General features: G+C 41.7%; 1 long non-coding RNA gene across 1 annotated transcript; it reads left to right on the forward strand.

Annotated features, from left to right (window-relative positions):
- Window positions 1–3,329: 3,329 nt before the first annotated feature.
- Window positions 3,330–8,279, forward strand: LOC136012666 (uncharacterized). The gene is made up of 3 exons (XR_010611884.1): window positions 3,330–3,468; window positions 5,260–5,412; window positions 8,093–8,279. It is a non-coding gene; the product is annotated as an uncharacterized LOC136012666 (long non-coding RNA).
- The last annotated feature ends 3,896 nt before the right edge of the window (window positions 8,280–12,175 follow it).

The following is a 12,175-nucleotide window of genomic DNA, read 5'->3' on the forward strand; positions in this document are numbered from 1 at the left end:
AGGTGAGGTCTCACAAGAGCAGAATAGAGGGGCAGGATCACCTCCTTCGACCTGTTGGTCACGCTCCTTTTGATGCAGCCCAGGATATGGTTGGCTTTCTGGGCTGCGAGCGCACACTGCCGGCTCCTGTTCATTTTCTCATCGACCAGCACCCCCAAGTCCTTCTCTGCAGGGCCGCTCTGAATCTCTTCTTTGCCCAATCTGCAGCTGTGCCTGGGATTGCTCCGACCCAGGTGTAGGACCTTGCACTTGTCGTGGTTTAACTTCATACGGTTGGCATCAGCCCACCTCACAAGCCTGTCAAGGTCCCTCTGGATGGCATCCCTTCTCTCCAGCATATCAACCGGACCACACAGCTTGGTGTCATCGGCAAACTTGCTGAGGGCACACTCAATACCACTGTCCATGTCAGCGATTAAGATGTTAAACAAGACCGATCCCAACACCGATCCCTGAGGGACACCACTTGTTACCGGTCTCCAGCCGGACATCAAGCCATTGACCACAACTCTTTGTGTGCGGCCGCCCAGCCAGTTCTTTATCCACTGAGTGGTCCATCCATCAAATTGATATCTCTCCAATTTAGAGACAAGGATGTCGTGTGGGACAGTGTCAAACGCTTTGCACAAGTCCAGGTAGATGACATCAACTGCTCTACCACTGTCCATCAGTTCCACAGCCCCATCATAGAAGGCCACCAAATTGGTCAGGCAGGATTTCCCCTTAGTGAAGCCATGCTGGCTGTCACCAAGCACCTTGTTGTTTTTCATGTGCCTTAGCATGCCTTCCAGGAGAATGTGCTCCAAGATTTTACCAGGCACAGAGGTGAGACTGACTGGTCTGTAATTCCCCGGGTCTTCCATTTTCCCCTTCTTGAAAATGGGGGTTATATTTCCCTTTTTCCAGTCGTCGGGAACTTCACTTGACTGCCATGATTTTTCAGCATATACCTTTGTCACATCAGTACTGAATCCTCATGGGTTCAACAGGAAGCAACATTCAAACTATAACTAATGAAATATCTACAGTTTGGTGGAGCAAAATTAGCATGAAAACATAACTCCAATATTTAGCAAAGTAGACATGTATCTCATTCAAAATTGTAGTCTCACACACAGTTTTGGGCTACATTGGTAGATGTTTCTCACAGCAACTAAAGGCCATACAGACCATTACAGCCCAAGTTTCCATATATTTAGGACAATCTCCTTACAGTTTCTATCACAAATTGAAAGCCTATTCCGAATACTTTGAATGTGACTCTTGAAGACTTTGTTCAATGGTGACAAACCAGTACCATTATTTAGCAGTTTAGCATAGATTTTCCATCTGTCCATTTCCAATATTTTTTTAAGACAGAAAGACTTGGGCAATATAGAATAATATAGCATTATTCTATATGGCTCCAATTTGATTACTTTAAAAGAAGAATCCTCAGATTGAAGAAAGGAAGCAGCCCTTTTATTTTATAGTCTGATCCTGCCACTCACTTTCACATTGACTTGGTTTATTTCTAAAAACTAAGTGAATTAGGTTATCTGGGGTAATTCGCTCAGTTGAGAGAAAAGAATCTTTAGTAAAATCAATGGACTTTTACGATGGTTAAAGTGTTCTAAACCATTATGCAGAACTTTATCACAATGTCATTTGTCACTAGGAAATGACTTTGCTTCCTCAAAGTCATAGGATTTTATTTTAGGAGGGTGAACAATCTCACCCTTATGATGACAAGGCAATACAGAAGGTTGGAAAACTCCAAAATAAAACAGCTCTCAAAAACTGGAATGCTCATGAAGGGATTTACTGCTCTTAAAACACACAGGTTGAATTCAGTTTTGTTATTTTCTCAGAAATGCCCCAAGCTAGGAGGACTGAAGTGAGAAAGAAGACTTGATGTCATTTCAAATAAACAAAGACCTTAATTTTTTTCTTTGTAAAAATTAAGTACCATTTTTTGTATCCTGTCTTACAGAGCAACAGAGAAACTATTTTCTCATTATCTTATTTCTAATAGCCATGAAATCCTATCTTTTAAGAAAATCACAGTCTGCTTTCTCTTCTTCCTTTTATAATTTTTTTTTCCCAGTTACCATGACAACCATAGAATTTTGGTAGGGTAAAATATTTGACAAGCATGTTATCTTTCTTCTTTTAAAGTCTTCACAGCAACAGAGATGATCAGACAGGCATTATTAAACAAGGCTGTGCATTAGACAAGGACTTGAGGAGGTCACGAGAAATGGTATTTCCTGTCAAGATGATGATAGAAAACACCACAGGAATTTGTCATTGCAGTGACAAACATTAAAACTGTGATTTGTTCTTTTTTTGCAGGGTGGGAGGATATTTTGGCCCATCCCTGGAAGTTCAAGACCAGGTTGGATGCAGCTTTGAGCAACCTGGTCTAGTGGAAGGTGTTCCTGCCCATGGCAGGGGGTTTGGAACTAGATGAACTTTAAGGTCACATCCAACCCTAACCATTCTATGATTCTAGAAATGGACTTAATACAAGTGGGAAAAGGTGTAAAAAACCAGTTCAATATCAAGACCAGTTTAATATCAGTCCAACCTCACAGTTAAATTAGAGAAGTTTAAAAAGTAGTGGAAAAGCAAACATTCTCAGAGGATTCATCTCTTGCTCCAGATCACCAAGATAAGAGATATGCACCTCTTTTTCTAGACATTAAAACTATCTAACAGCTTTTGAAAAGACTGAGGAAAAACCTTTTAAATTCCTGGTGTTCTAACTCAAATTGAAAATGTAGTACTTCAAAAAGGGTTTCATTCTGATTTGGAACTAAACTTCAAAATGTCTCCTAAAAAAGATGTTGAAAACATATCACTTGGGGTGATTTTTGCTTAACTAAAATAAAACATTCCCCAACCTAAACTGTAAGAATATTTTTTGTTCCTGTTAATTTGGTAGATTTGCATAATTTATATTATTTCATTTTTATAGTTATCAGTTCATGGCATATCATCATCAGCATATTCACCTATAGCACTACCACTGTCTTGTGACAGTAAAAAAAAATTATTGAAATATTTCATTATTCTTAAAATCAATACCAAGAACTTATTTTGGCACATTTGGAACACAGCTCTTTTTTTCTTTTTTTTTTTTTTTCTCCTTAATCAAAAGGCTTTACTACAAACACAGACAGGAGATGCTTTAGTGGAAGTATCAAACTGCTCCACTTTTTCTTTTCAAAGCATTTTTTACCTGAGAGAATTTTAATTAAAATGTAACATCTTTATCAGTGATCTGGAGGTGGTAATGGAGTGCATTATCATCAAGTTTGCAGATGACTTCAAACTGGGGAGAAGAGTAAACATGCTGGAGGGCAGGGCTGCCAGGAGGAAGGGGCCAACAGGTACCTCATGAAATACAAGAATTGCAACTGAAAAGGAAGAATCACAGGTACCAATGCGTGCTGAGGACTCATGGACTGTCACAGACATGGGAAGGCGAGTATTAGTACTGACATCACATACGTGTCTATTTGCACATGCAAAACCACAGGTACATATAATCATTTTTAGTACAATTAATAAAAGATCAGGGATAAAAGCAAATACATTATTACAGATTTTCATTCTATTAGTTAAAAGATTAATTAACCCTGAAGAGAGAACTGTAAACAACAGAAGTCTGAATTATTCTATATTTTAAATCTTAACATTTGTAACACAGAGCAGGAAAATCCATGACAACAAATTTGCAGGTTCAGCTTCTTCTTAATTGTTGTCATTTTTCATTCTATCACTTTCGGTGTTATTTTATGTTGAAGGACACAGTGCACAAACAACAACCTCTCAAGCGCACCAACAGGTTTCAGCTTAATTCAAGGGTACACAGAATATTTTTATACACCATGCCTTGCCCTTATCTACTTTCTGTACCAAATTTGTTATTGTAGACATCAAACAGGAATATTAAGACTTCATAGTTACTTGTTTATAAAGGATCATTTAATTACATTGCAATTCTGTCACCCTGAATGCTGTTTTCTTAAATATTTTACAAATAAATTAATCTTGAAGGATATATGATATTAAAATCATGCACTGATGTAAATTAAGAAGACCTGATCTGTGTTGTGTAACAGACCAGATAGGTGCTTAAGATTGAGGCTAATTAAAAAAAAAATAAAATTACAACTGTGTCACACATTCCATTCAGACTCCATACACATTGTTTGACTCTTTGTACAGCCTAGCCCAAGAGGGCCTTCACCTTGACAGGTCTGCTTCTCCTTGGCAAAAGCAACAATGGCAAGTATGGCTGCAAATTAAACTAATAAATGCATGAAAATGCTTTTCATACACATATACAAAGCAAATCTGACATTGTCTTTTGAGGCAATTAAAAATCTGACTGGCAAAGACCATGTCAAACCCATATAATTTGGCTTATTACTATGTGACTTCCTAACTAAAATTTGTCTTTCAGCAATAATCAATGTGAAACATTTGTGTTATCCAGATTGTAAAAAAAACCAAACAAACCCGTAATAACTATACCATCTCCAAAACTAATTGTAAATGGGAAATCATAATGGAAATTTGTGAGTTCAGTAATGTCTGTTCTTGACTCAGTGTTATTTAGCTCATGTATAGGTAATCTAGAAACATATAATAAAATCACTTCTGAAGAAGTTTCCATATGACATGATTATAGACTTAAGTGATAAATAATATATATAGAATTCTCACTCAGCAATCTGAATTCATTTTTAAATGTCATGCATTTTAATGAATTCAAGACCGTATACTTAGGAACACAGAAGGTATATCACACACAGAGGACACAAAAACACTTCTTGGAAGGCCCGTATCTATGAAAGCCGATGAAAATAATCAACTGAACATGATCTCCCAGTGTAATAGAATTACTAACTATATAAGGTTAAGACCAATAAGGCAGACTGCAGGTATCATATTACATCTGTATGGTATTATTGGCACAATTACTAGAATACCATGTCCAATCCTAAGGTATACACCTCAAGGCTGAAAAATTTCTGTAAAAAAGAAACAGGTTTACAAAATCTGCAATACAGCCAAACTTCACAAAGAAACCTGAGTCTGGTTTATATATAAAAGGAGTTAATGGTGGTCTGCAAGTAACTGCCCCTTATATCCCATATTTATCTTCATAGAATGGTTTGGGTTGAAACGGACTGTCCTAGGTTCAGCAGTATCAGTAATTTTTCTCCTTCTTAGTAGCTGGTGCTGTGCTGTGTTTTTGACTTTCAGACTGCGAACAGAGCTGATAAAACCGATGTTTTTAGTTGTTGCTCAGTAATGTTTACTGTGACCAAGGACTTTGTGAGTCTCATGCTCTGCCAGGGAGGAGGGAAAGCTGGGAGGAAGCAGAGACAGGACACCTGACCCAAACTGGCCAAAGAGGTATTCCATACCACAGCACGTCATGCCCAGGATGTAAACTGGGGCAGCTACCTGGAAGGGCTGGATCACTGTTGGGCTGGGCTGTGTATCGGTTGGTGGGTGGTGAGCGGTTGTATTCTTTTCCTTTGTTATTTCACTTATCATTACTGTTATTGGTGGTAGCGGTAGTGGTTTGTTACTAAGCTGTTCTTGTCTTGACCCATGGGAGTTACATTCTTTCGATTCTCCTCCCCATCCCTCTGAGAGCAGGGGCAGGGCCGGGGGGGGGTGCAGCTGAGTAGTTCTGAGTTGCCAGCTGGGCTTAAACCATGACAGGGACCTTTAAGATATCTAGTTCCAACCCCCCTACCACGGACCTTCCACTAGACCTGGCTGCTCAAAGCCCTGTCCAACCTGGACTTGAACACTCCCAGGGATAGGGCAGCCATAACCTCTCTGGATGTCCTGCCTTCAGTCCTGGCTCCCACCATGGGGAGAGGGGAGAGTGAGTGGTACTTAAATGCCAGCTGGAGTTAAACCATATTGGGCAACCTGTTCCAGTGTCTCACCACCCTCACAATAAAGAACTTCCTATTACATAATCTCAATCTACCCACTTTTGAGTTTAAAGCCATTGCCCCTTGTCCTATCACTGCAAAAAAGTCCCTCTTGTAAAAAGTCCCTCTTCACCTTTCTTGTAGGCCCCCCGTAGGCACCGGAAGGCTGCTATCAGGTCTCCTCAGACCCTTCTCCAGACTGAACAAGCCCAACTCTCTCAGTCTGTCTTCACAGGAAAGGTTCTACAACCCTCTGATCATCTTTGTGGCCTCTTCTGGACCTGCTCCAACAGCTCCATGTCCTTTTATGTCAGAGACACGAGAACTGTATGCAGTACTCCAAGTGGGGTGTCACAAGAGCAGAGTAGTGGGGCAGGATCACCTCCCTCGACCTGCTGATCAAGCTCCTTTTCATGCAGCCCAGGATATAGCTATCTTTTTGGGCTGCAAGTGCCCACTGCTGGCTCATGCTGAGCTGTCAAACAACACCCCCAAGTCCTTCTCCCCAGGGCTGCTCTCAATCCATCCTCTGCCTGGCCTATATAATGCTTGGGATTGCCCTGACCCATGTGCAGGACCTTTCACTTGGTCTTGTTGAACTTCATGAGGTTTGCATGGGCCCACCTCCCCAAGGTGTTAAGACCCCTCTGTTTTACCCATCCCTCTGGCTTGTGCATCATATTTGAAAAATCATGGCAATCAGGTGAAGTCCCTGACTACTGGAAAAAGGGAAATATAACCCCCATTTTCAAGAAGAGGAAAACGGATGACCCAGGGGACTACAGAGCAGTCAGTCTCACCTCTGCGCCTGGTAAAATCTTGGAGCACATTCTCCTGGAAGGCATGCTAAGGGACATGAATAACAAGGTGCTTGGTGACAGCCAGCATGGCTTCACTAAGGGGAAATCCTGCCTGACCAATTTGGTGGCCTTCTATGATGGGGCTACAGAATTGATGGACAAGGGTAAAGCAGTTGATGTCATCTACCCGGACTTGTGCAAAGCGTTTGACACTGTCCCACACGACATCCTTCTCTCTAAATTGGAGAGACATCAATTTTATAGGTGGACCACTCAGTGGATAAAGAACTGGCTGGATGGCTGCACATAAAGAGTTGTGATCAATGGCTCAATGTCCAGCTGGAGACCAGTAATGAGTGGTGTCCCTCAGGGAGCGGTGTTGGGACTGGTCTTGTTCAACATCTTCGTCGCTGACACGGACAGTGGGATTGAGTGCGCCCTTGGCAAGTTGCTGATGACACCAAGCTGTGCGGTTCAGTTGATATGCTGGAGGGAAGGAATGCCACCCAGAGGGACCTTGACACACTTGTGAGGTGGGCTGATGCCAACCTCATGAAGTTTAACTATGACAAGTACAAGGTCCTGCACCTGGGTCAGAGCAATCCCAGGAACAGCTACAGGTTGAGCAGAGAAGAAATTCAGAGCAGCCCTGTGGAGGAGGACTTGGGGGTGTTGGTCGATGAGAAAATGAACAGGAGCTGGCTTCAGTGTGCACTCACAGCCCAGAAAGCCAACCATATCCTGGGTTGCACCAAAAGGAGCATGACCAGCAGGTCGAAAGAGGTGATCCTGCCCCTCTACTCTGCTCTTGTGAGACCCCACAATTGTGTGCAGTTCTGGTGTCCTCAACATTAAAAGGACATGGAAATGTTGGAACAGTCCAGAGGAGGGCCATGAAGATGGTCAGGGGACTGGAGCACCTCCCATATGAAGACGGGCTGAGAAAGTTGGGGCTGTTCAGCCTGGAGAAGAGAAGGCTGCGTGGGGACCTCATAGCAGCCTTCCAGTACCTGAAGGGGGCCTATGAGGATGCTGGGGAGGGACTCTTCGTCAGGGACTGTAGTGACAGGACAAGGGGTAACGGGTTAAAACTTAAACAGGGGAAGTTTAGATTGGATATAAGGAAGAAATTCTCTCCTGTTAGGGTGGTGAGGCACTGGAATGTGTTGCCCAAGGAAGTTGTGAATGCTCCATCCGTGGCAGTGTTCAAGGCCAGGTTGGACAGAGCCTTGGGTGACATGGTTTAGTGTGAGGTGTCCCTGCCTGCGGCAGGGGGGTTGGGACTGGATGATCTTAAGGTCCTTTCCAACCCTATCTATTCTATGATTCTATCTCTATCTTCAGGTGGATTCCAACATGAAAGACAGTCTTCATCTATGGAAATGGTGGAAAGAAGATCAATGTCTAAACATTAATAAACACTGCAGTTGGTTAGAATTAAGGTACACATTTATAAAGTAAAACAACCACAAAAACAAAAAAACAAAAAAACTTCTCCAAAGCTGTGTTGATTTCTACATTGTTTTCTCTTCTAATTTAACAAGTGAGTGCCTGTTTAAAAACATGCTTTATTTCAGTCATAAGTATGTGATATACAAAACACAAGATAGAATTATGGTCCGTTTGAAACAAGAAATCAGACCAAATGACTGGAATGACATTATACAGCTGGGAACATGCCAGTAAGATATATTTTTATTGGAAAACTTATTTTTCCAAACTAGCTGAAGACACAGATTTGGAGCAATTGAGGCCTTGGCTTTGTCCTGTTCTACATGACCTTGAAGAAGATGAGAGTTCATGGGAGGAAATAAGTACATTAATTTAGCTAACAGTATTTTTGCCTCTGACCTTTCTTTATGAGTGTCTCAAGTGCAATATGTTCCTAGTTTGTCTTGTTTTGTCTCCTTTCTTTAGCGTTGTGGACAAAACCACATAGTGGAGAATCTTTTGGGCACCATCTTTGATTCTAAGATGCTGATCTCCACATCTTGAAAACCAAAGTTTGTTTAAATGTGTATTGTTTGGCATAATGTCTCTAATATTCAATCCTTTCCATTCATACATGCAGCTAAACTCTTATTATTTTCCAACTTAAACACCGTGACTTCTATGCTCTTGATATAATAGCAAATTTTCATTTGCCAACAGAGCAAAAGGTGCGCTCCCCGCCTTCTGGTTTAGTCATCTCTTTTCTCTTTGTATTTCTGAATCTGTTTCTCTTCCACACTGTATTAAGACACAGAGCATCAAGTACAAGTTCAACAGTGAAAAATCCGTTCCTTCTTACAGTCAACCAATGAGGTCAGCATTTATTTTTCATTTCTTGTATTTTAAAATAAGCACCTTGTACTTTCTGTTATGTTTCTTCTTATATTTGGGAAAAGTGCCCAGTGAATATCTGTAAAGTCATCCCATCATGTTGCTTCAAACCCCTCCTCAGACCTCACTGTTCTTGTGTTCCTTACACATGCAATGAGGCCTACCATGTGGTTCAAAATGACCTAATTGGTTTCCTGCACTTCCCCAGTAATCTTTGGATTTGGAAGAGGCATCTGTTGTCTCTTGGTTTAAACACAGATGACGAGTTTTTTGAACCCTTATTTCCTACTGCCTTCTACTATAACTGTTAACTGTACTATTAGTACTCCTACTACCTTCTACTGATTTCTCTTATACAAATAAAAAGAGTGACTCAGAAGATTCCTATTGATTTGCTCCTGGGAAAAAGTATATATATAAGGACTGCAATTCTGCATCTTAAAACTTATAATATCGGCTATATGAGACACAGAGGCAGATTTCTGGATTTTATTCACAGGCTTGAGTTAGGAGTATGCAAAACTCTATTTCTGAAAAGGAGTTTGAGAAGTTCATTAACTTCACAGTCATGGAAAGAACGCTGTAAGAGCCTATAAGAGCCCAAGAGAAAAAAAAATATACTATGGGTCCTTTACCACAGGAACATAGTTGTGCTTGGTCCTTGAAGGAACATTCAAAGCCATAAGAAAGTCTGTTTCATCATCCTCTTCACAGTCATGAGGTTTGTCCACAAACTGCGTAATTTCTGGCACAAGTTCATTCTTCTTTCCATGTCAGTTCTGGCTTCCATTGTTTTACTTTCAGAAATAAATGATTTTGTGGAAGTATCTTTCAAAATCACTTCATTTGACATGGTAAATGCTTTCAGCTTGCCTTAAGCAGCAGCATACCACAGCAGACATAGGTTGGATTCAAAACTCAGACAGAAAATTAAAGAAGACCAGTATCTAGCAGAGTTCTAGTTACTGCAGTTTCTTGCGCGAACTGCTTCTAGCAAGAAATCACAATCAAGAAATCACAGGTAAGCCAGCCATCTCCCAAACCTTTATTAAGTCTATACATACAGCTAAAATAGATTAAAACATATCTAATATTATATCTAAATTATTGTATATCTCATATATAGGGAACCTCCTGAGTTTCAGTTTGTGACCACTGCCTCTTGTGGTCACTGGGCACCACAGAAAAGAGCCTGGCTCCATCTTCTTTGTACCCTCCCTTCAGGTTTTTATATATAAGGTTAGGAGATCTCCTCAGCCTTTTCTGTAGGCTGAATGTTCTCAGCTCTCTCAGCCTCTCCTCATAGAAAGTAAGTTTCCAGTCCTTTTGCCATCTTCATAACCCTTCACTGGACTCTCTCCAGCATGTCGTTGTCTCTCTTGTACTGAGTAGCCCTAGAACTGGACACAGGACTCCAGCTGTGGCCTCATTGCTAAGGAGAAGAGAAGGATGACCTCCCTTGTTCTGTTTGCAATACTCTGCCTAATGCAGATGAGGATAACATTAGCATTCTTTTCTGCAAGGGAACATTACTGGCTCATGTTCAACCTGCTGTCCACCAGGGTCACCCAGCACCTTTTCTGCCAAGATGTTTTCTAGATAGGTGGCCCTGAACATACATATTAATTCACGGGTTTGTTCCTCCCCAGGTGCAGAACTTTGTACCTCCCCTTGTTGAACTGCATAAGGATCCTGTCAACCCCTTTCTCCAACCTGTTGAGGTCCTTCTGGATGGCAGCATGATCCACTGGCATATCAGCCACTCTTCCCTGTTTAGTGTCATCAGCAAACTTTGTAAGGATACACTCTGGCCCATCACCCAGGTCAGTAATGAAGATGTTAAACAGGACTGGACTCAGTTCTGACCTCTAGGATACATCCCTTGTCACTGGTCTCCAACTAGACTTTGTGCCACTGGTCACCACCCTCTTGGCCTAGCCATTCAGCCAGTTTTCAATCCACCTCACTATCTCCCCACGCAGCCCATATACCAACACCTTGTCTGTAAGGATCTTATAGGAGATAGTATCAAAGGCCTTACTGTAGTCCAGAGAGACAACATCCACTGTTCTCCCTTCATCTGTCAGGCCAATTACTTCATCAGTGAAGTTCATCAAGTTGGTCAAACCAGGCTTCCCCTTGGCACAGCCATGATGACTACTCACGATGACTTGTTTGTCCTCAATGTGCCTGGAAATGTATTTCTAGATTAGCTGCTACCCAGGGATGAAGGTGAGACTGACTGGCCCATAGTTCTTTGGGTCCTCTTTCTTTCCCTTCCTGAAGATAAGGATCACATTTGCTTTCCTCCAGTCTTTGGACACTTCTCCTAATGGCTATCACTGATCAAAGTTTAAAAGGCAGTCTCACAATGACATCTGCCAGCTCACTCAGCATTCGTGGGTGCATCCCATCAGGGCCCATGGATTTATTCATGCTCAGTTTAAGTATTACCTGGCTTGATGATCTTCCATCAAGGGTACATCTTCCCTCATCCAACCCTTCCCTCTGGTGTCTAGGACGTGGCACTCCCGAAGGCTGATCATGCTAATAAAGACTGAGGTAAAGAAGGCATTCAGTATCTCAGCCTTTTCCATGTCCTGTTTAACAAAGTCCCTTGTCTTGTTGAGCAATGGGTCCAGATTTTCCCTAGTATTGTTTTGTCTCCCATGTACTTACAGAAGCCCTTCTTGTTGTCCTTAATGTCCCTGGCAAAATTAAATTGCATTTGAGCTTTAGCTTTTTCTAGATTAATCCCTGGATGCTCAGACAATGTTTCTGTGCTCCTCTCAGTCTATCAGTCCCTGCTTCCACCCTCTGTACGGTTAATTTCTGTGTTTGCTAGGAGCTCCTTGTTCATCCACGCAGGCCTCCTGGTGTTTTCACCTGACTTCATATTCATCGGGATGGACTGCTATTGAGCTTGAAGGAGGCGACCTTTGAATATTAACCAGCTTTCTTTTCCTCCCTCCAAGACTCTTCCACACAGATCTTTGAAGAAGGCAAAGTCTGTTCTCCTGAAATTCTGGGTCCTGCCCTCAGGATTCTGAACTCCACCATCTCATGCCCTCTGCTTCCAAGGGTGCCTTTGACTTTCATATCCCA

This window comes from Lathamus discolor, chromosome 4 (genome assembly GCF_037157495.1).
Source record: "Lathamus discolor isolate bLatDis1 chromosome 4, bLatDis1.hap1, whole genome shotgun sequence".
Lineage (NCBI taxonomy): Eukaryota > Metazoa > Chordata > Aves > Psittaciformes > Psittacidae > Lathamus > Lathamus discolor.